The 19,974-nt window shown below is 44.5% G+C and overlaps 1 protein-coding gene across 2 annotated transcripts in view; it reads right to left on the bottom strand.

Annotated features, from left to right (window-relative positions):
* The window catches only part of LOC126162554 (vacuolar protein sorting-associated protein 18 homolog), a 329,211-nt gene that overhangs the window by 116,341 nt on the left and 192,896 nt on the right, over positions 1 to 19,974 (bottom strand). The window lies entirely within an intron of this gene.

Genomic DNA, 19,974 nt, shown 5'->3' with positions numbered 1-19,974 from the left:
GAAGCTCACACTGAGCACCTGGAAGGGATGAACACTCCGGTCTACACGAGTACAAAAACACAGCGTTGGTAGATCAAAATGGCTCTGAGCACTATAGGACTTAACATCTGAGGTCATCAGTCCCCTACAACTTAGAACTACTTAAAACTAAGGACACCACACACATCCATGCCCGTGGCACGATTCGAACCTGCGACCGTAGCAGTCGCGCGGTTCCGTTGGCAGATCGCTGGCAGTGTCGTCAGTCTCATTACTTTTCTCACACACCTCGAACAATGTGTAAAGGCTGTCGCTACAAATGCCATTATTTGAAATTTGACTATGACCAACTGTATCAAAAACGAAGTGCTTGTGATAGATCATCACTGTGCCGTAGCACTGAAACAGTACCCTCTCATAGCACGCAAGTCAATAAAACTGAAAGCATGAAATATGGCAAGCCTTTAACTACCGACATGTAGTTTGCTCTCATTTAATTATTATAAATCGTACCGAAAACGATGCATTTTCCAGGTAACATCAATGTGCTAGTGTTTTGAAACAGCTTATATTCATTCCACGTACGCTGTAATACAAAAGCCACCAAATACCAGTTGAACTCTATGTGACGTAAAACTGATGCTTCATCCGACTGGCCACCAGGATGAAATCTGACATGGAAGATGATTCCTTTCACACTTAGCAGCGTAGCGGAGCGTGAAATTGCACACTATGACGTCATCCGCTCCTCGTCCACGAATGTATTCGTCCCGTGGGAGGATGCCTTTCTACTTTACGCAAACAGACCCAGAGGACCGCGCATACCTCCAAGACTTCTCTTCCACTGAATTCTATTTCCTGCTGCCTGCCGCCAGTCACCCTCTACTTCGACTTGCACCAAGTCGTCATGTATTCCATCTCTCCATCTTTCCTTTGGCCTATTTAACGGTTTTCTTCTTCAGGAAATGAAATGAGTGGATTTCAAAGGCCATCGACGTATGTCCATACGAGTCACATGACTTGCCTATACAAGCCGTTTCGTTCTCATCAGGCCTACAACATCTGGGCTGTTGTAGGTCTCATCCAGCTCACAATTATGCCAGATCCCCAAATCCCCAGCATCTGGTGTTATACCGAACCACAGATCTTTCTTAAGCATCAAGACTTCCCACTCGAAAACGAGAATACACTACTGGCCATTAAAATTGCTACACCAAGAAGAAATGCAGATGATAAACGGGTATTCATTGGACAAATATATTATACTAGAACTGACATGTGATTACATTTTCACGCAATTTGGGTGCATAGATCCTGAGAAATCAGTACCCAGAACAACCACCTCTGGCCGTAATAACGGCCTTGATACGCCTGGCCAATGAGTCAAACAGAGCGTGGATGGCGTGTACAGGTACAGCTGCCCATGCCACTTCAACACGATACTACAGTTCATCAAGAGAAGTGACTGGCGTATTGTGACGAGCCAGTTGCTCGGCCACCATTGACCAGACTTTTCAGTTGGTGAGAGATCGGGAGAATGTGCTGGTCAGGGCAGCAGTCGAACATTTTCTGTATCCAGAATGGCCCGTACAGGACCTGCAACATGCTGAAATCTAGGGTTTCGCATGAATCGAATGAAGGGAAGTGCCACGGGTCGTAACACATCTGAAATGTAACGTCCACTGTTCAAAGTGCCGACAATGCAAATAAGGGGTGACCGAGAGGTGTAACCAATGGCACCCCATACAATCACGCTGGTTCAAATGGTTCATATGGCTCTGAGCACTAGGGGACTTAACTTCTGAGGTCATCAGTCCCCTAGAATTTAGAACTGCTTAAACATAACTAACCTAAGGACATCACACACATCCATGCCCGAGGCAGGATTCGAACCTGCGACCGCAGCGGTCGCGCGGCTCCAGACTGTAGCGCCTAGAACCGCTCGGCCACTCCGGCCGGCCATCACGCTGGGTGATATGCCAGTGTGGCGATGACGAATACACGTTTCCAATGTGCGTTCATCGCTATGTCCCCAAACACGGATGCGACCATCATGATGCTGTAAACAGAACCTGGATTCATCCGAAAAAAATGACGTTTTGCCATTCGTGCACCCACATTCGTCGTTGAGTACACCAACGCAGGCGCTCCTGTCTGTGATGCAGCGTCAAGAGTAACCGCAGCCATGGTCTCCGAGCTGATAGTCCGTGCTGCTGCAAACGTCGTCGAACTGTTCGTGCAGATGGTTGTTGTCTTGCAAACGTCCCCATCTGTTGACTGAGGGATCGAGACGTGGCTGCACGATCCGTTACAGCAATGCGGATAAGATGCCTGTCATCTCGACTGCTAGTTATACGAGGCCGTTGGGATCCAGCACGGCGTTCCGTATCACCCTCCTGAACCCAGCGATTCCATATTCTGCTAACAGTCATTGGATCTTGACCAACGCGAGCAGCAATGTCACGATACGATAAACCGCAATCGCGATAGGCTACAATCCGACCTTTATCAAAGTCAGAAACGTGATGGTACGCATTTCTCCTCCTTACATGAGGCATCACAACAACGTTTCACCAGGCAACGCAGGTCAACTGCTGTTTGTGTATGAGAAATGGTTGGAAACTTTCCTCATGGCAGCATGTTGTAGGTGTTGCCACCGGCGCCAACCTTGTGTGAATGCTCTGAGAAGCTAATCATGTGCATATCACAGCATCTTCTTCCTGTCGGTTAAATTTCGCGTCTGTAGCGCCTCTTCTTCGTGGTGAAGCAATTTTAATGGCCAGTAATGTATTTTCTCCGGACACTTCAACTTTCGCAATCATAAAGCACTACGGGTTGGATCAGTGTTTTGTACAGCTGGAATTTGAAGTTCCTTGACAGAATGCGAGACTTAAAAAGCTGACTGAGACGGAAATACAAATGATCTCCGGCTTGTATCCTCACTTTTATCTCTGCTCCTCCAGTGGATACCTTAAAGTAGCACTGCCCATGTGGGCAGAGAGCTTTGCTTTCATCAATGCGCTAGCTGGCAAGAACACTGACACAATTCAAAAATACGCTCCTGGAAATGGAAAAAAGAACACATTGACACCGGTGTGTCAGACCCACCATACTTGCTCCGGACACTGCGAGAGGGCTGTACAAGCAATGATCACACGCACGGCACAGCGGACACACCAGGAACCGCGGTGTTGGCCGTCGAATGGCGCTGGCTGCGCAGCATTTGTGCACCGCCGCCGTCAGTGTCAGCCAGTTTGCCGTGGCATACGGAGCTCCATCGCAGTCTTTAACACTGGTAGCATGCCGCGACAGCGTGGACGTGAACCGTATGTGCAGTTGACGGACTTTGAGCGAGGGCGTATAGTGGGCATGCGGGAGGCCGGGTGGACGTACCGCCGAATTGCTCAACACGTGGGGCGTGAGGTCTCCACAGTACATCGATGTTGTCGCCAGTGGTCGGCGGAAGGTGCACGTGTCCGTCGACCTGGGACCGGACCGCAGCGACGCACGGATGCACGCCAAGACCGTAGGATCCTACGCAGTGCCGTAGGGGACCGCACCGCCACTTCCCAGCAAATTAGGGACACTGTTGCTCCTGGGGTATCGCCGAGGACCATTCGCAACCGTCTCCATGAAGCTGGGCTACGGTCCCGCACACCGTTAGGCCGTCTTCCGCTCACGCCCTAACATCGTGCAGCCCGCCTCCAGTGGTGTCGCGACAGGCGTGAATGGAGGGACGAATGGAGACGTGTCGTCTTCAGCGATGAGAGTCGCTTCTGCCTTGGTGCCAATGATGGTCGTATGCGTGTTTGGCGCCGTGCAGGTGAGCGCCACAATCAGGACTGCATACGACCGAGGCACACAGGGCCAACACCCGGCATCATGGTGTGGGGAGCGATCTCCTACACTGGCCGTACACCACTGGTGATCGTCGAGGGGACACTGAATAGTGCACGGTACATCCAAACCGTCATCGAACCCATCGTTCTACCATTCCTAGACCGGCAAGGGAACTTGCTGTTCCAACAGGACAATGCACGTCCGCATATATCCCGTGCCACCCAACGTGCTCTAGAAGGTGTAAGTCAACTACCCTGGCCAGCAAGATCTCCGGATCTGTCCCCCATTGAGTATGTTTGGGACTGAATGAAGCGTCGTCTCACGCGGTCTGCACGTCCAGCACGAACGCTGGTCCAACTGAGGCGCCAGGTGGAAATGGCATGGCAAGCCGTTCCACAGGACTACATCCAGCATCTCTACGATCGTCTCCATGGGAGAATAGCAGCCTGCATTGCTGCGAAAGGTTGATATACACTGTACTAGTACCGACATTGTGCATGCTCTGTTGCCTGTGTCTATGTGCCTGTGGTTCTGTCAGTGTGATCATGTGATGTATCTGACCCCAGGAATGTGTCAATAAAGTTTCCCCTTCCTGGGACAATGAATTCACGGTGTTCTTATTTCAATTTCCAGGAGTGTACAATAACTACTTGAGGAAACACGACTTGAAAAATTAATTCTACAAAAGATTGAAATAATGTAAGCTTCCTCTAAATGTCAAGTAAACATCATTGGTAGTAAATTACATTACATTACCTACAAGTTGGGGCGCTTCATACGTGTGTTTCACGGATATAAACTTAACATGCCGTTTTTCTTGCCGGGGTGGATATGATGCTAAAAGTTATGCCGGGAGAGAGCTTAGCTACTGGTATGTCCCAAGCCGAGCAGAGCTTCGCTGGTGAAGAAGATGATGTATGTCTCACAGAACACTACCATTCCACTCCGCATACTTCACCTTTCACATTTTTAAAGAAAGGGGACGTGTACGTCGACAGCTGCAAGGAAAGCAATTTATCTACAGGAAGGTTACCCCAAAATCTAAACCACTGGACCTCCAGGTTGGTGGTTAACGAATGGTTGCCATCCCATCACGAAAACTTGATAATGATGAACAAACTACAAGGAAACCTCACAGTTTCAAAGCAATCCTCTTTGCTTAGCCTAATGAAATACAGAAAGTGAAACTGAACAGTATTCTGAGATACAATGGCAAGCATTAATTCAATTACTAGATTATTTTATCGTAATAATTTAATGTAGCAAGTTCCTTCAAAGTTTTAAATTAATCTTTCTCAGAAAGTTATTTTTGGACTTAACACTCTTGACACAGCAAACACAGATTTTCTTCGACGTGCGTCGCCATATCCCATTAGATTAAGGTAAAACTGTTCCCATCCACGGCGTTGACTAGAACACTGCAATACTTTTACTTGTGAAGGCCCTGTTGAGGTGATACGTCGCTGAGGTCCTCCGACTTTTGAACTGACTGACCCAACCAAGTATAGGGTGACCTACAGTTTAAGGTGGACTCCCAAACCACAGGATAACTTCGTGATTTCCACATATAAAAATAATTTCCAGAGATGAAAGAAGAGATAAGTGACAGAAATAATCCTAGAATCGACAGGACTGAGCCGAAGATCTTTGGATTTTTGGTCCTACGACTATCTACTTAAACACTGAGCAACAATTATCACGAATTGTTTCAATTAACATTATCATGGGCCGCTTCTAACATTTATGCTAGGTAAGAACCTCATGAACTAGGACCTTACGATACTTGGAATTCTCCGTGAAACCAAACATACTCGATTAAGCCCAATGTATCATCTGCTAATTGTGGCAAATTGGGAGATATGCTTATCCCTGAGGTGACCTGAAAGTGTTATCATTGACTGACTGCCACAGCAGTAGCAGTGTAGTAACTTCACACATTTTGTCATCAAAGAAACAATCCAGCGTAAGTAACTTTTTCGACTTTCCGGATTTAGATATATTGGCAGACTTCATTCAGCTCACTTTCCATTACCTCAGGAATGATGAATATTCAGTTTTTTACTATGAAAATAAATCTGAAACAATACTGTGTAAGTCAAACAAGGTAATAGTGGTGTAATTTCCACGTACTTTCAAATGAATTAAATCCCGCGTAACTGGAGCGTGGGAAGGTACGTGAGGATGTTCGCCGACGATGCTGTTGCCCATAGAGTGGTTGTAAAAGTAGAAAACCGTGGCAAATGAAAGGAGACGTGCAGAGGATCAGTTACTCGTGCAGTGGCTGACAGCTGTCAATCAATCTCAGAAGCATGTCACCACTTTCATATGCTACTTTCGAGTGAGCACCGATTTCTTTCTCGGTGAAAAGATCGTCTTGTGAAACGCAGTCCATTTCTATCAACTGATGTCTTCACTCAAGAACTGATTTCCACCATGAAGGTAACAGGTAGAGCTGTAAAACTACCGTAGGCTACTGTAGACTATGAAAAGTAAGCGTAGACCACGTGAAGTTTTCTAGTAGCCTTGGTCAGTAAAGCTCGTAACCTCATTACCTTAACGTTAGACATGTTGCATACCTATCGGGTGTTATCTCCCTTAGATCCCTTTGTTTGCGGATGGATCAGTGTCTTACTAGATTCCCCCAGAAACCAGAAGTGGTTAACCGTCTAGAAACTGAATGAGGATCAATAAAGAGCTGCGTAACCTATAGAACATTTTGTTATACATAATTATTCTCTTGTCTGTTGTTCGAAAATAAACTGTGTTTATGGCAAAGTTGAAAATGTCAATGTTTAGTTCCGGTTTTATTCGAAAATTGTTGATTTACAACATCCATCACAGATGTATTAAAAATTATAAAAAATTCAGGTTTATCATATAGTGCTATAAAACACAATCCCCCAAACAAAGGTAAAATTTAAAAAAATCCGCAAAATAGAAACATATCAGATATCGTTTCAATACATCGTCGAGATTATATAAAACATGTTTCTGTTCTTCATAAATAACTTTCGCATTTATCAGCTATAACAGAAAACTAGCCTTTGCTGAAGAGCGTTCTATTGGATACAAAATAATAACAAAAATCATATAGATTTTTTTATGTTTGAGCATGTAAACTGTATTTTCATCAAAAATGACTGCTTTGGTTACATAAAAGCGTAAAATTTACGCGATCAACTCATTTCTATCACTTATAAAACGCAATTTATATTTTCCAGGGATACAGACTACACACTGGAGACCCGCCAAGATAGCCGAGAGCGCTAACGCGCTGCTTCCTGGACTCGGGTTGGCGCGCCGGCCCCGGATCGAATCCGCCCGCCGGATTAACGACGACAGCCGGTGTGCCGGCCAGCCTGAATGTGGTTTTAGGCGGCTTTCCACATCCTCCTAGGTGAATACCGGGCTGGTCCCCACGCCCAGACTCAGTTACACGACTCACAGACATTTGCAACACATTCACACTATTTCACGATTTACACTAGACGCAGACAGCTGGGGTACACTACTTCCGTCCTGGGGGGTACGGGGTAGCGGCAGTGAGTGAATCCGGCCACCCCTTAAAATTACCATGCCAAATCCGGTTAACCATGGCGGATCCTGCGGGACATGGCGCAAGCGATCGATAGATAGATAGATAGATAGATAGACTACACACTGGACTAACACTGAACAATGTGCAGTTTTAATTATGTGGAAAAACAAATTTAAAAAAATAATGAGAAGTCGTCGACTCTCATTTGCTTCACACACATTATTTACGTTCTTTTTCCTACCAATGCTACCAGTCCGACCGGTAATCCTAACATTTACTACGTCATTTATATACTGTAGCAAAACTACTAAACCGTAGTTTTGGTAGAGCGCAACTGAAATAACAGGTGATGCGCTGTGGCTGTGCGCGGCACATCGACACAGGGTCAGTCACGCGGTATTGTTTTTTCAACGTCGACCTACAAATCTTTGCCAGGAATGAAAGATGCGATAAGTGAGAGAAAAAAATACTCCGGTCGCATGATGACTGAACCCACATACCTTTCAATTCGGTGCCTGACATCCTCTACCCACTGAGACACTCATTCACTTGTGTCACTAAAAAGTAAAACATAACGCATCGAAGAGCTGTAACTGATAAGTAATGACTGCGTTGGTGTTTTTGCACATACGAATGGCACAACATTGCAAGATAATGTCACAGCAGGTACATTCTTTTACAAAACGTGGTTGACAATGGCGGAAATACACTGAAGCGCCAAAGAAATTGGCATAGGCATGCGTATTCAAATACAGAGATGTGTAAACAGGCAGAATACGGCGCTGCGGTCAGCAACGCCTATATTAAGACAAGTATCTGGGGCAGTTGTTAGGTCGGTTACTGCTGCTATAATCGCAGGTTATCAAGATTTAAATGAGTCTGAACGTGGTTTTATAGTCGGCGCACAAGCGACGGAACACAGCATCTTCGAGACAGCGATAAAGTGGGGATTTTCCCGTACGACCATTTTAAGAGAGTACCGTGAATACCAGGAATCCGCTAAAACATCAAATTTCCGACATCGCTGCTGCCGGAAAAAGATCCTGCATCAGAGAGACCAACGACGGTCGAAGAGAATCGTTCAACGTGACAGAAATACAACCATTCCGCAAATTGCTGCCGATTTCAATGCTGGGCCATCAACAAGTAGCAGCGTACGACCCCTCAACGAAACATCATCGATGTGGGCTTACGGAGCCGAAGGTCTACTCGTGTACCCTGATGACTACACGACACAGAGCTTTACGCCTCGCCTGGGCCCGTCAGCACCGACACTGGACTGTTGCAGACTGGAAAATTGTTGCCTGGTCGGATGAATCTCGTTTCAAATTGTATCAAGCGGGTATGGAGACAACCTCATGAACCATCCGTCCCTGCGTCTCAGCAGGGGACTCTTCAAGCTGGTGGAGGCTCTTTAATGGTGTGGAGCGTGTGCGGCTGGAGTGATACGGAACCCCTGGTACGTCTAGATACGACTCTGATAGGTGACACGTACGTAAGCATCCTTTCTGATCACCTGCATCCACTTAGGTCCATTGTGCATTCCGACGAACTTGGGCACTGAGCAGGACAATGCGACACCCCCATGTCCACATTTGCAACAGAGTGGCTCCAGGAACACTCTTCTGAGTTTAAGCACTTCCGCTGGTCACCAGACTCCCCAGACATGAACATTATTGAGCATACCTGGGATGCCTTGCAACGTGGCGTTCAGAAGAGAGCTTCACCCCCTCGTACACTTCGGGTTTATGGGCAGCCCTGCAGGATTCATGGTGTCAATTCCCTCCAGCACTACTTCAGACATTAGTCGAGTCCATGCCACGTCGTGTTGCGGCACGCGTGCGTGCTCGCGGGGGCCCTGCGCGATATTAGGCAGATGTACCAGTTTCTCTGCCTCTTCAGTGTTTCAGCGTACATACGTTACACCTCTAAGTTTCAAGTACCAGTATATCACACAGCAATATATTTCCATCTTACGACCACACAAAGCTTAAACTCTGTAGTAAACAGAAGTAGTAAGTGTTCTGTGCCTTATCGAGTGCAACAGTGTATACAGCTTTGGTGCAGTTTCTCCTTGTTCCAACACTAGGAACGATTCGTCAGACGATTTATGACACTGTGTTGTCAAACCCAGCGGCATGAGATGTACTGACCGACTAGTGCTTCCTTAATCTTCTGCCACGGTCACACTTTTAAATAGCTCCTCATTCCTCCTGCTCACAGTAAGGTGACCACGCCCCAGATGTACAAAGTAAAAATCGTTGGCTCCATTTGTCAGCCTGACGTGCAGACAGCTCAGCAACGGGAACAGACCTATCAGTCTCACGCAACAAGATGGCATTTTTGAGAAGGTGTTGCGCTTGTGGCTGGCTGCCAGATTCCTCTTCTGCACTAATGTAGACTCATAAGAATCCCGTGTTTCTCCCTCCGCCCCCTCTGTCCCAGTCAAACTCTCATTGTTATATGCGTTAGTAATTTCAGTATTTTGCTGCTGTAGTGGTCTTCAGCCTGAAGACTGGTTTGATGCATCTCTCCACGCTAATCTGTCCTGCGCAAACCATTTTTTTCTCTGGATAACTACTTCAACCTACACCCATTTGAACCTGCTTACTGTTTTCGAACTTCCCTGACTACTAAACTGACGATTCCTTGATGCCTCAGGATATGTCCTATCAACCGATCCCTTCTTTTAGTCAATTTATGTCATAAAAATCTATGTCCCTCAATCCCACAACTCGATTTAGTACATCCTCATTAGTTATTCGATATAGTCGACTAACCATCAGAATTCTTCTGTGTTACTAAACTTCAAAAGCTTTTATTCTCTTCTTGTTTAAATCTCTTATCGTCCACCTTTCATTTCCGTAAACGGCTACACTCCACACACGTATCTTCAAAACACACATCCCAATACTTAAATTGCTATGAGATGGTAACAGATTTGTCTTTTTCAGAAAGACTTTTCTTGTTATTGCCAGTCTACATTTTATATCCTCTGCACTTAGGCCCGTCAGTTAATTTGCTGCCAAAATAGCAAAATTAATCCATCACTTCAGTGTCTCCTTTCCTAATCTAACTCCCTCAGAATCGCCTGGTTTCATTCGACTATATTCCATTATCCTTGTTTTTCTTTTGTTGATGTTCATCTTATATATTCCTTTCAAGACACGTCAAATCCGTTCACTGCTCTGCTCTGCCCTTTGTGTCCCCTAGTAGCTAACCTTTTTATGGAAGACTTCGAGGATAAAGCACGTTAGTCAGCGGTGTTGAAACCTAAATATTTCCGTAGATATGTGGACGACACTTTTGTTGTTTGGCCACACGGAGCAGCAACGCTTCCTGCATTTCTGGAACATCTTAACTCCGTCCATCCCAGCATTTGCTTCACCATGGAAGTGGAAAAAATGGGAGGGATCCCATTTCTTGATGTCATGATCCACAGAAAAGAAGATGGCACCTTGGCTCACAGTGTGTTTCGCGAACCAACTCACACTGACCTATATATACGAGCTATGAGCTGCCGTCACGCATCCCAACGCAGTGGCGTATTGCGGACTTCGTTCTTAGGGCCAGAATTATCTCTGATGCAGGGAGCTTATTAGCAGAGCTTAGTCATCTTCACTCCTGTTTGCACAAAACTCCGATATACAGATCCGTAGTGCATTTAAACCTGCACGCACTAAAGCTCTAGAACAGCCAGAAGAAACGGAAAACTCCACGAGGATGGTTTTACTACCCTATGTTGGCGGCGTGTCCTTTGAGATAGGCGGGCTGTTCAAAAAACATCAAATAAAACGTGTCTTCCGCCCTCCAGCACGAGTACAAACTATGCTGGGTTCTGTTAAATATGACCTAGGTCTAAGGAGACAGGGACATATAAAATCCCGTGCCAGTGTGGAAAATCATACATTGGCCAGACATTTCGCACTGTTAGGAATAGATTTACTGAACATAGGCGTCACACCGGCCTGGGTCAGCCAGAAAAGTCTGCTGTGGCTGAACACTTTCTTGACATGAGACACAGCATGAACTATGGAGAGACAAAGATCCTTTCGTCCGCTTCCACGTACTGGGATTCCACCTCAAAGAAGCAGTCGAAATTCATATAAGTAACGACCTGATCAATAGAGACAAGGAATTTTAACTCAGCAAAGCATGGGAACCATCACTGGCGGCAATAAGGCATCGTCGGCCGCAGTCAAACGAATCCGAGTCAACATATACAGATAAACAATGTCAGCACATTTAAACTGGGCGCCAACACTCTGCCCGCACGCGCGCTATGCCGCTACTTGCGACCGTGCTTTTCCCGCGTCGCGAATGAGAAGCCCGTGGCCTGTTTGTACGGAAGGGGCCACTGGAGGTCGCCGTGCCCTATGATTCGTCTACGATGACGCTATAGCCTTAACCCTTGGTGCCTGCGCTTCTCTAGCGAGCCAGCGTATATATTGGCGAGCCATTGCAGTAACACGTCAGTCAGCACCTGAAGACGACGAGCAGCTGTCTCGTGAAACACTGTGCAGCTTCCACAACATTATCCGACGCGACGCCCGCGAAAAAAAAAATTGCACTTTCATTTCGCCCACCTAACATAAGCATATACAAGAATGAGATTTATCACCCTGCAGCGGAGTGTGTGCTGATATGAAACTTCCTAGCAGATTAAAACTGTGTGCCGCCTCTCGCGGGCAAGTGATCTACCAACTGAGCTACCCAAGCACGACTCACGACCCGTCCTCACAGTTTTAATTCCGCCGGTACCTCGTCTCCTACCTTCCAAACTTCGCAGAAGCTCTCCTACATATGTAGGAAAGCCTTTGCCTTTCGCGGGCAAGTGCTCTATCAACTGAGCTGTGAGGACGGATCGTGAGTCATGCTTGGGTAGCTCAGTTGGTAGAGCACTTGCCCGCGAAAGGCAAAGTTCCCGAGTTCCAGTCTCGATCCGGCACACAGTTTTAATCTGCCAGGAAGTTTCATAACCACATACGTCTTTGGAACACCACCTCATCATATATGACAATTTGGTAGTAATGATTATATACGTTTCGCTATTAGTAAAGTGCCGAAATAAAAAATAAAATAGTGAGAGGGGGGGTATATCGAAAAAAAGACTTTTTCGACAAATCTTGGTGCGCCGTTGTAAGGTACGTTATAAAATATAGAACTTTTTAAAAGAATTTCATATTTTTTACCGTCTCAACGGTATTCTTTCAGAAATATTAATTTTTTTTCCTTCTTCAAGGGATTGTTTCGTCTCCTTAACGGTCATATGGACACACACAAAAACTGTCTCTCTCTCATCTTGCTTTACACTACAACGTATTAAAAGCCGATAATCGAAGTGTATCCCTTGGGTGGATTTACCTGTTCGGTTCTCAACTTTTATTAGTTTGGTCCACCAATGATCACCTGTTTTCCCTTTTTTGGTATTTGTGGATGTGTATCTCTATGAGAGGGGTTTCTGTAAATTTTGTACCATAAAGTTTCCCCATTTCTGCCGAGTACATGTACATCTGAAATCAAAATCGGATCAACGACAAGGGAATTTGGCATAAGTAACACAAAAGAAGTCATTTATCCACTTACAAAGCTAGTTATACACTTCCAGCTCGTCATTAGGTCTGTTAAAAATGACAAATCCATTTCCCAGTATCGGTGTTTGCTGTAAGGCACCGTCATCAGTTGCAATAAAGTTTTACTACAGACAGAACCGCCAAAATCTTGTGAACACCACAATGTAGATGATACAAAATGAACATGAACAGTCGTCTGAAGATTAAAGTGTCATTTCAAAACTTGTAATGGGATTATTTCTTACTAAGTAGGACAAGCAACACTGCTTGTTAGTTCATTTTTACTTTCAGTAAGAATTCACCTGTCAACACAACTCCAACAGAACTAGAAAGCAATTAAGGTCTGACTAGGAGATGCTGAGGACACCCAACCTAACCTAGCAGATTACGGTGCTGCAGTCAGCACTGCCTATATAAGACAAGCGTCTGGTGCAGTTGTTAGATCGGTTACTGCTGCTACAATGGCAGGTTATGAAGATTTAAGTGAGCTTCAACGTGGTGTTATAGATAGCGCAAGAGTGATGGGACACAGCATCTCCGAGGTAGCGATGAAGTGGGGATTTTACCGTATGACCATTTCACGAGCGTACCGTGAATATCAGATATCCGGTAAAACATCAAATCTCCGACATCGCTGTGGTCGGAAAACGATCCTGCAAGAACGAGACCAACGATGACTGAAGAGAATCGTTCAATTAAGTGCAACTATTCCCCAGATTGCTACAGATTTAAATGATGGGCGATCAACAAGTGTCTGCGTGCAAACCATTTGACGAAACATTGTCGATACGGGCTTTCGGAGCGGAAGGCCCACTCGTATACCATTGGTGATTGCACGACAGAAAGCTTTTCGCCTCGCCTGGGCTCGTCAACGCCGACATTGGACTGTTGATAATAATTGGAAACATGCTGCCTGGTCGGACGAGTCTTGTTTCAAATTGTATCGAGCGGATGGACGTGTACGGGTATGAAGACAACCTCTTGAATCCATGGACCTTGCATGTCAGCAGAGGATTGTTTAACCTGATGGAGGCTCTGTAACGGTGTGAGGCGTATGTGGTTGGACTGATATAGGACCCCTGATACGTCTAGATACGACTCTGACAGGTGACACGTGCGTAAGTGTCTTGTCTATTCACCTTCATCCATTAATGTCCATTGAGCGTTCCGACGGACTTGGGCAATTCCAGCACAACAAAGCGACACCCCACAAGCCCAGAATTGCTACAGAGTGGCTCCAGGAACACTATTCTGAGTTTAAAAATTTCCGCTGGCCACAAAACTCCCCAGACATGATCATCATTGAGCATATCTGGAATGCCTTGCAATGTGTTTTTCAGAAGATATCTCCACCCCCTCGTACTCTTACGGATTTACGGGCAGCCTTGCAGGATTCATGGTGTCAGTTCTCTCTAGCACTTCAGACATTAGTAGAAGTCCATGCCGAGACGTGTTGCGGCACTTTTGCGTGCTCTCGGGGGCCCTACACGATATTAGGCAGGTGTACCAGTTTCTTTGGCTCTTCGGTGTAGATGGACACGTAACTTACGTCTGAGGATGATAACAGCAAAACATTCACGCTAGTATCTTCCCCAACGATGAAAAACAAAAGAAAGAGCTTGGTAGAGTTAATGAGTTAATATAAATACGAAGGCTTCCGCGAGTGGTGCCTATCTCACTAAAACCCTTCTGGTTGAACTACAGCGTCATCTCACAAAATACTAAAAAGTCAAAATAAACCTACGTTTTGGCCGGGTTGCGTAGGCCTTCCAATTGCTGCCTATTGTCAGCAAGCCGTGTAAACTACAAATAATCTGCCACATAGCCATTCCCTCTCTCCTACCACCCATCAACGTTATTTAGGAGCAATAAATTACGAAACATGCAACGTCAGTAGTCTACTGTCACCGTTAGAAAAACGATATATTGCAGCATCCACTCCTCTGCTAATTGGTCTTTGCCAGTAGGCGGAGGGCCGCCGCAAGACTGCTGAAACATTTAGTTGATTTTAGTATTTTATAAGATGACGCGGCATTACATGCGGAAGGATTTTAATGATATTGACAGAGCTGGTTTGAAACTGGTCCTGAAAATAAATTACAATAAGACCAAAATAGTTTGTAATTTACACATCACTAAGATAATTTTACAAATTACTACAGATGTAAGGTACCTGGCCGACATCCAACATTGACTGGAAGGTCGCTGAAGCACGCTTGTGCAGCTCGTGACTCCCAGTTAAGCTGCAATCACAGTGGCAACGATGTCAGTGGATTCCGCCGACGACAAACATCGGTCGATCTTTTCGCATTAATATGTCACTACGTGCGCGGTCACAATGTAGTCTATCTCATCGCCCGAGCGTACAGATTTCGGACGACAATCGGTGAAATCGTCATAATGGCAGATACGACACGAAACATGGACTGTGAGAAACTGACATGTTTAGTCAAAAGAGGAGTTTATGGTATATCGAGGATGAAAAATATAATAACTGGGATAGAGTTCGCAAACTATGGATTGAAATCGTAGGTTTATTGGAAACCACAAATAGGCAAAATCTTTATCGGAAATTTCAGTGTACGTATAACCCAGAAAAAAAATTGTTCTGGTGACAAGGATAGCGAATTTTATGCTTAAAGTTACTGCAATGGATCTTTTTAGATTGTGGCAGGTGGACATTAGCTGTCTACAAATTATGAATACTACTTCCTCTCATTTTTATAAACTTTGTCTTTGTCTACCACAATTATACTGAATAACAGTCATTGAAAGTTAATTGACGTATGTCTGCACAACTTCAAATTAATTCAGCAAAACAGATTTCGAATACTTGTAGAGGTGTGATTCGAGCTCTATTTAAAAAAAAATCTGAAATTCACATTAAAGACGCAGTTCTGCCTCAAGTAAAACTACAAGTGACATACTGATATTTGACGTATGGCGGTTCCATCTTCCAATAATTAGTCCTATACGACGTTCTGAAAAGCACAGTTGCGAAGTTTTTGTACGATATTTTGGATGCTGTTTACGATGTCTTAAAAACTAATTTAAACGTTAATATTTTCTCTCTTGCACCCCTAGTACTACGAAATTTTTAATTTATTCTACACAGAATTTGGAGCTATGCGTCGTGCAAGTGCACTAGAAGACACTGCAATATATTTGATGTTCTTTATTGAAAGCTTCGCTGAATCTGAAATAATACTGTCACCAGAAATTTTGTTACTTCCTTTCTCAAATCCTCTTGGCAAGAATTAAAGAGCAGTGAAGTTTCCGGTACTAGAATCTGATTATCTGCATATACTGCCAGTACTATACTAATTTTCACCATTTTTAGAATAAAGTGAACCGCTGTGAAACTACGAATCTACCTTTCATTAATAAAATAAAGTTGTTTATTCACACAGAAATTTTATCCGTGCACCATATAATGGAAAAATCTCCTTTCACGAAGACATCAGAGAATACTTCAAGAGCATCGGAATTTCGTGAACCATACTAAAATGCGTAATTCGGCTTAAAATGCACATTCATACGTCCAGATACGTATGTAAATTTTCTTGGAGTACCAGTACTGTATTATCTCATGTTTGGTTCTTTATTATAGCATAATGCCATACGTGCACTTGAAATGCAGCGAACAGTTGAAACTAGCAAATAGTGTGAAATTAAACACTTCGTTTCAAATAAGGCAGAAAAGGTTGAAGAAAGCCAAATCTCTTTAGCAAACCGACGAAAATAACTTCATTGTTCTGCAAGGCGATTAATGCTTGAATGTGAGGAAGGCGCAAATAAAATCTAAAACTAATACCATATTTTAGCCTTCCGTAATTATGTGAACGTATTTTAATTCATTTGATAACTCCCGGCCGCGAAAATCCGTTTGTTATCATTTAACGTGAGAGCAATAAACGAAGAGGAAACAACCAAATCACTGAACGTAAACACAGGTCACGTGGAGACGACCCATCTCCCCACCACAACTCAGACTGCTCTCGGCATCAGCGCAAGATTTACTATATTTCCGAACCGGGTCAATATTAAGTAGTGGCGTCCAGCCATACTTCTGTAACCAGAAGCGAAAGAAGGTAAACTCATACGCGACTCAACTGGGCATGCGCAAGAGCCCGCCCGCAACTGCTCAAACGAATCTAATTTAAACAGTTGTCTCTTCACGCTCATCAGAGGCAATTTGTTGTTATGAAGCATTGCATAGTCTTCCTAAAGCCTTTGACACACTTTGCTCTTAGCAGACGCTTGTATGAGCACTGTGTTTTGTTGTTGTATACGGCGCATTTCCTTTGCAACTTAACTTTTCTTTTCTTTTTTTTTTTCTCTCGTTCATGTTTTGTTGCTGCAGTATTATTCTGCAATAGCGGGATACAGTAACATCCTTTGTTAGAGTATTGGTTCTTACCAGTCAAAATCACAAAAATTTAACTGAAAACTAAAACAATGAAAAATTTCCGGAATTCTAAACAATTCCCGGGTTTTTATCGGTCTTCTCCCCGATGAAAAAATTACCGGGTTTTTCCCGGTTTTCTCTCGGTTGTCCCGGGTTGTATACACACACACTGCGGCCGGCGCTACCGAGCAACCACTGGCGACGGCGTCTGACGACCGTTGCAGATGCTACTGTGAACGCAGCCTTAGACTATTCCAGCTCTGAAGGCGACTGAAATTTTTATTACCAGTATTTGATCGAATAAAAGAGGAGAGCTGATAAATAATCTACCGTCGCTGATCACCAGAGCGCGCGGCCCGGTCGTCACCGCAGCAGCAGGAGCATAAACTTGACATCTATTGCTGGACAAAGACTTCCTCTTGACTTCGCGCACCGCGTTCTTCATCTTTACGCAGCCATATTGCTCCAGTATTTTATCTAATATCATCAGAATACCTTCCCCTGGATGATCGTCTCAGTATTCTATTATCTGTTGGCATCCATGTACCACCCATTCGCCTGGCTACATGCCCGCCCACTCAGTTTCAATTTCGTTACAGATATACGTAATTAGGTCTTCAACCGCCCTACTCTACAATTCTACTGAGCCGGGGCGCCGTATAGAGAGGAAGCACAGGAGCACGAAATATGGCGCTGAGGCAGAGGTCCTGGGGCCCATTATGCAAGCCGGGCGGACGGAGTCTCCGGCAGCGTGTCCTGGAGCGGCCGGTATTTCCACGGCTAATTCCCAAGGTGAGCCACGGGCGTGGCAGGGCCAGCTACGCCGACGCCGTTACCGGCCTGGGGACCCCACTTTGTCGCGTCGCGACGCCGCTACTCCACTTACTCCTACAACGCTTCCAACGAACAATCGCCACCTCTTGTTCCTGGCAGACACTGCCCAGTACGCAGTTGCAACAACACTGACAGTGAGCGCAGATAGTACGTGCGAAAAGATTAGGTTCTGTCCTGGCACACAGATGGTGTTGATATCTATCACGCTGATATGCATTGCCCAATTACGTACGTCAAGTGTTCGCTTGAGCCGCGGAATTGCTTCGTTTACAGTGAGTCCAAAAAGTATTTGTCTACCTGTATACATTTTAAACACTAATTCTGTAGCACGTGAAAAGAAGAGAATATAAAGTGGAAAGCACCTCAGCAAATCATTTTTATTGAAAAACAAGGTTAAAAATTAAAAAATTCTATACAAAGCTTCCACCATCTGAATAGTCTAAAATTTTCGCCCTAGTGTTGACAGACCCACGGCATACACTAGCGTCAAACCCCCGCATCCAGAGACGGCCGCATGGTTTTAGCGGCGCCGGGATAGTACAATTTGCATTATGGTCCGTAAGGGTAGTGAGACGATTCTAACTGAAACAAAACTTATTCTACGCTTGCATAATCAATGCAAATCCTCTTACGAGCAATCGGCAGACCTAGACTGACAGTCCAGTTGGTAATATATCGCTTCTGCATAACCGAAACACTGAGAAGCCAGCCACAAATCGGAGGTCCTCGCTCGTTGACCGATAAAGGCGTGAGGTTTATCGTGAAGGAAATTAGGAAAAATCCTAAAATCAGTGCTCCTATGTTGGCTGGGGGGTTAGAGTCGAGGGGCAAGAAGTTATGCGTCGCCACAGTCACGAATACCTGCAAGGAGTACCGATATAATGACCTGGTATCTCGTAAGAAATTTTGGCTCAGTGAAAAAATCAGAAGTTGATTTTAGTTTTATTTTCTGATGAAAGTAAATATAACATATTCCAGTCGGATGGGAGCGAATAGCGTGGGTTTAATAGTGGCAGATATATGTGTGTCATTATCTTAAAGGAAAAAAACAAACGCTAGTGTCGAAAAAATAGGTCTCCAAGGAAATTATATCTTTCAACAGGACAAAAACGCGAAGCGTACGGCTAGAAATACGAGAGTGTGGCTCCTGTACAACACACCGAAACAACTCAACAACTCTCCTTAGAGCCCAGATATTAATTTCATTCAAAATCTTTGAAAAGTGCTGGAACAGAACATCACAGCAAGACCCACTTCTAACAAGAAAGGCAAGTAAGCTCTTCAAGAAGAATGGGACAAAATTCTATCCTCTGCCACAGTAGATTTAGTCACCTCTATGTCCAGACGACTGCAAGCAGTTAATTTCTGCAACTTAAAGCATGCGAAAGCTCTAAATGTTAAAAACATGAGTTGATTAGTACTTTATGAGATAGTTTCTGCATGGCATTTTCCATTTTGTTAACCTTTTTTTGTCACTAAAAATCATTTACTGAGGTACTTTCCACAGGACTGGCCAGTCAGATTTTGTATTCACATCTTTTCGCATGCCACAGACTTACTTTACAAAAAAATATACAGCTAAATGAATACTTTTTGGAGGACTCACTATACACGGCTTTTCAAAGTACTCAAATTGTACATGATTAGTTCAAATGGATAAACTGAATGTTCATATAAGGCATGCTCAGAAACTGCGCAACAACTTTATTCGGCAAGTGGCGTTAGAGATGTATGAAAAAGCTGGTGAAGTTGGCTTATTGAACGAGAAGAATTAATATAGTATATTTTTCCTGAGGAACTGT

Source organism: Schistocerca cancellata, chromosome 2 (genome assembly GCF_023864275.1).
Source record: "Schistocerca cancellata isolate TAMUIC-IGC-003103 chromosome 2, iqSchCanc2.1, whole genome shotgun sequence".
Taxonomy (NCBI): domain Eukaryota; kingdom Metazoa; phylum Arthropoda; class Insecta; order Orthoptera; family Acrididae; genus Schistocerca; species Schistocerca cancellata.
The sequence above is the reverse complement of the archived record's forward strand: the minus strand, read 5'-3'. Positions and strand labels throughout refer to the sequence as shown.